Source organism: Pteropus vampyrus, unplaced genomic scaffold (genome assembly GCF_000151845.1).
Source record: "Pteropus vampyrus isolate Shadow unplaced genomic scaffold, Pvam_2.0 Scaffold37, whole genome shotgun sequence".
NCBI lineage: Eukaryota > Metazoa > Chordata > Mammalia > Chiroptera > Pteropodidae > Pteropus > Pteropus vampyrus.
This window is the reverse complement of record NW_011888818.1, coordinates 5,759,002-5,764,055: the sequence shown is the minus strand read 5'-3', so window position 1 is coordinate 5,764,055 and position 5,054 is coordinate 5,759,002. Positions and strand designations below refer to the sequence as shown.

Below are 5,054 nucleotides of genomic sequence, written 5' to 3'. Positions count from 1 at the left end.
TTGATTTTTGTGGCAAAAAAAAAAAAAGGTAAAATTTTCAAAGGGAAAAAAAATTTTTTTCACTTATACTTGCCCAGGAGATGACCAAACTGAATATCATATTTCATCATAACTGGTTGATAAAAAACCATGGACTTAAATGACCCTGGGAGGACAGACCCTAACAGATCTATTGGAAGACATTTCCTGACCAGTGAACAATGAAACAGACATATTTAACCTTTAATTAGCATAACCACTGAGAAACTTTCTAACTGTTCCCCATCTGTAAATTTCTTAGTAAATTTTTTATTTGGTGTGTGTGTGCCCCTTGCCTGGAAATTTAATGAACTTTGTATTTTTAAGTGGTTGGGAGGTTTTTATTTTCTTCTTTCATAGAATAAATGACACAGATGAGTGATGGTTTGGACATATCGAGTTCCAGAGCTCATAGGACGAATCCTGCAAAGAGGCTGGACAGCAGTTGCAGGCCTGTATCTGAAGCTGGGCTGAGGTTTCTGGGATGAAGAAATAGATCAAGAGGCCATCAACAAAGAGGTGCTCACTGGAGCCACAGATAAGAGTAGGATTCTAGCTAAGTGAAATTTGTTGTTGGAACCGATAAGGCTTCAGTGGAAGCCCTGGGGGATTCTCTAAAAGATACTGAAGCTGAAAGTATAAAAAGATGTATGATCCTTTGTCTCTGTTCATTCTTTACTTGTAGTCAGCCTCCAGTGCCCAATGCCTCCTGTTGCTTATAGTTTCAAACGAATATGGCATTTCCTTCTACATCTGTGATTCATTTTCCAGACCCCATTCAGTACATAAGGGAGCCACGTGGCCATCTCATGCTAGAATAAGCATAGATGTTCCAGGAGTCTCCCCATTAACTAGCACTACTGTGCAGTATTGATAAGAAAACAAGACTTGTCTGTGTTTCAGGGAGGTGTCTCAGTCCTCGGATTCATGTAAAAGAAATATAGCTTCATCTACATTTAACTCAATTTTCTATCTGGAGCCCCATCACCATTAGCATTGCTGCTGTTCCATAAGAAGAGTGGAAAATTAATCCAGTATCTTATGGTTCATCCCCACCCTACTTCACAGCTCTCTGCCTCCTCTGTGCCATTGTTGAGAATTAACTATCAAATACTCTCAAAAATGTTACTGGCTGCTCACTGGCTGCAGGTCCCCAAAGATCTCTCTGGGGCTCTGTCGTCCTTTGCTCTCCCCAAGAACTCTACCCAGGTAATACCATGGTTCCTTCCATGCATGGGTCCTTTCCTCAGGACCCCTGCGGCTTGGGAATTGCTGAGAGGTTGTGGCTATTCTTTTCTGGAAGCTTTTTAACTCTTCAGACTTCACCACCAGACTTCCTCTCAGCCCCACCCCACCCAAGGAAACTCTTAATTATGATTTTAGACTCAAAGGTATTCCTACTATTGTGATGTTTATCTCAGAGACATCTCATTTAATCTCCTTAGTAAGTTTGGGCCAAGACAGAGACTAGCAGGCTGTTTTTTTCTGCTATTGCTCTCCTCCCCTGAGACAATTACCTTAAACTGGCCCAAATTCTTGGGTGGAAGTGGTAGTTCAGAAAAAAAAAAGGGGGGGGGGAATATGCAAGAGGAAAAAAAATTAATATTTCAAAATATCATTCTAATACTAGCATTTATTTATATTTTCTCAGAAGTGGGCCTTATATTCAACTCAGACCCTTTCATTGTACCTGAGACTCATCAACTACTCACTCACCACCTCCACTTGGATATAGAAGAAACAGAATGATACAACATAATTTTTGCTGTTTTGAGCATTAAAAATCTCCATTGACACTGAATTCTTAACAAAAAGGAGGATCAGAAATAACCTCAGATCTACGCATAAGCCATACCCAGTTTACTCCAGCAGCAGTAGCACCAAGTCTCTGATATCTCCTCACCACAGAGAGGAGCCCTGTGGCGTGCTGAGGAGCTCAGGGCTGGGGTCCGGTTGTCACTGAATGATAGCGGCTTCCTAGTGGTAGTTGGGTGGTACCCTGCTAATTAGGAACTTTGTGATGTAAACTTTAAGAAATAATACTTAATAGAGTCTAAAGCGCTTTGTTAAATTTGTGGGATGTAATTATAATAAATACATTTTTCTAAAGGACAGAGGGGGTGTGAAGTGAGAGAAATCTCTCCATCAACAAAATAATAATAGATTTCCCAGGCCCCACAGTAGCAAATGGCGGATGCTGAAAACTACACTTTTGGGAACCATTTTTATAGTATGTTACCAGAGAAGTGTTTCTGAATAGTATAGGACATAAGAGACCCTGATGAGCTGCAGCGCTCACTTCTGCAGTGTGAAGTTGGTCAGTGGTGCCACCTGGCGGACGTACTGCTTGCCATTGAAGATTGTTCTTTTCTTCCTCAGGAGGGAAGGGACACAAGCTGAGGGACTCCTTTCTGATGTTATTGCTTACATTTTGTTCTTCATTTTCACGGTTTGTTCCTTTGTCAGTCAAGGAAAGGGGGTAACATCTGGTTGTATCCTTTTATTTCAATTTCCTTATGACAATATCAAGGGCTTATTTTGTAATAAAACTCTCAAAAAGCTAAATTAAAGGTTTAACTCTTTCATTGCTACTCTTTACCAACAATTTCCTTTATCAGGTAAAGCAGTTATTTTCTGTTTATTTTTATATAAGAGTATATAATACTGTTTTATTTTTGGACCTATATCTTCTCACCAAATATCCATGTCAGTACATATGTATGTAATTACTTTTAAAAAATCTGTTGTATAGTATTTTAAGATAGAAAAAAAACTGTAGTATACTTAGCCATTGATGTGCCATTCTGTATTTTGCCATCATATTTCTTTCGATTTCTCGCTGTTACAAGCAGTACTGCGATGAACATTTTTATGTATCTTGTGTATATGTGCATTGGGAGCAGATAAGATGTGGAATTACTGAGTCAAAGAGTATGTTTAAGTTCTAAGATACTGCCAAATTTCCTTTCAATTCAGCATTCAAAGTTTATACTCTGTCAACAGTGTGCGGAGTAAATATCTTGTATCCATCCATATTCTCTCTCTCTCTCTCTTGCAATTTAGAGAGGGGAAATAATTTTATCATGGCTCTAGTTTTAATTCCCTGGATTACTAAGTACATGGAAACTCTTCATATTTAATGGCCATTCGTATTATTTTCTTCTGTGAATACCTACTAATATGTTTTACACAGTTAAATATTGAATTATATGCTTTTCTTTTTCCTATGTATGAGTTCTTTCTGTATTTCATATGTATGAGTTTTCTATATATTAATCCTTGGTCGTACTACTCAGTCTTTAATTCTGTTTATGGTGTCTTGTGTTATTCAGGAGTTATTAATATTGATAAAATCAGGTTTATTGATCTCGCTCATATTTTTTTCTTTTTGTTTCAAGATGATTTTAAATACTTTAAAAAAAATTTATTTTATAACTGGAAGTCTGTACCTTTTGACTCCCTCCCCCTAATTCCCCACCCTCCACCCTGCTCGAGTGCAAAGATGGTGCCCACCAATCCTGACCTGGAGAGTGTTCCAGCAGGCTCTTAGATGTATGTATTAAACTAGATGTCCACCTCTCAGGCTGACACTCTAATAGAAACAAATGAGCCTCTTCCACTTAAAGTCTGAGCTCCATTGGCTGCTTCTGTCCTGGGCCCTGGAGTGGGTAAGTCTGAGCACGTGAGCACTTTGAGAGCTAATTCTCAGATTGCTACAGTCTTGTGGATCTTGTGGCTGGGAGTCCTGTTGGTTTCCAAAACCAGATGTTTTGAAGGTTCATCTCTCTGGTGCAGATCTTAGAAGTTGGAGCTTGAACCCTTCACTCCTCAGGAATTGATATTCAGGTTTTGAGTTCCCTCTAGATTACGGATCCCCATACTGTGGGGGGAGGTAGGGTATGGGGGGCTGGTTAAGGTTTATGGCAAGATCATATCCCATCCTTTCTTACCTATTTCAATGTGGTTTTCTTCTCACTGGCCCAATGTATAGTCAGCCTTTAGGTTTCTTTTAGAGGAAATTGTTCTAAATGTAGCTGTAGACTCAATGTGTCTGTGGGAGGAGGTGAGTTCAGTTCTGGTTCTTGAACCAGAACCATCAAAAGGTACATACCTTTTATATTTTCTTCTATGACTTTATAATTTTTATATTAATATTTTTAATGATCAGGAACATACTTCTATAATTGGTTGAGGATCTACCCCAACCTTTTCCCATACGTATGGACCCAACCTGTTGAATAGTTTACCTTTCTGAACTGATCTGAATAGCCACCTTTTTCATATAATAAACATCAATATATATAAGGGTTTCCAGGTCAGAAGAGATATTCTGGCTAGAGATGCAAGTTTGAGAGAAATTGGCATTTACATGACATTTGGAGCTTGCAAGTCTCCTGAGAATAATGTGTAGTAGAATAAGAAAAAAAAATAAAGGAGATTGAATTTACAATTGAAGAAGGACAAGGCATGGACAGAGATGCAATGTCTACTGCATCTAAGCCCCTTGGAGGAGCCACATTCCTATTTTAGGAGGGTATACAAGTCCCATCAAGAGCACAGGATCCTGACTCCAGATTAGGTCACCCCTGATCGTTCCCGAGGCTCTACTTTGCCCCTTGCTATCATTGGGTGTCTGACAACCAATAAACTCCTTTCTAGCACCACGTGTGGGAGGAGAGATTGGTTACTGCACCTAGGGGGCACTACTGACATTTCATGCATGCAGGCAATGGATGCTAAAAATCTTAGGATGCTGGAAGCATTTTGTACAAATGCACAATTTCCTTTGCCAAAATGCCAGTAGCATCTCCTTTGAGAAACTCTGGAAGAGAGATCGGTAAGGAAGCGATTGCAGATCTACGGAAGACATGATGAAGACTTGAGCCAGAGCAGTGGCAAAGGATCCAGAGGAGGGGATGGATATAAAAAGTATTTATGAAGTAAAATCCACAAGACCAGGGTAAGTAAGAGGGAGGAGTAAATGAAGATTCCCAAGATTGTAATTTGGGCAGCTGGTGGCTCAGGATTTCATCTGT

The 5,054-nt window shown here is 39.4% G+C and overlaps 1 pseudogene; it reads left to right on the top strand.

Annotated features, from left to right (window-relative positions):
* Positions 1 to 2,218: 2,218 nt before the first annotated feature.
* LOC111738365 lies at positions 2,219 to 2,421 on the top strand (annotated as a pseudogene).
* The last annotated feature ends 2,633 nt before the right edge of the window (positions 2,422 to 5,054 follow it).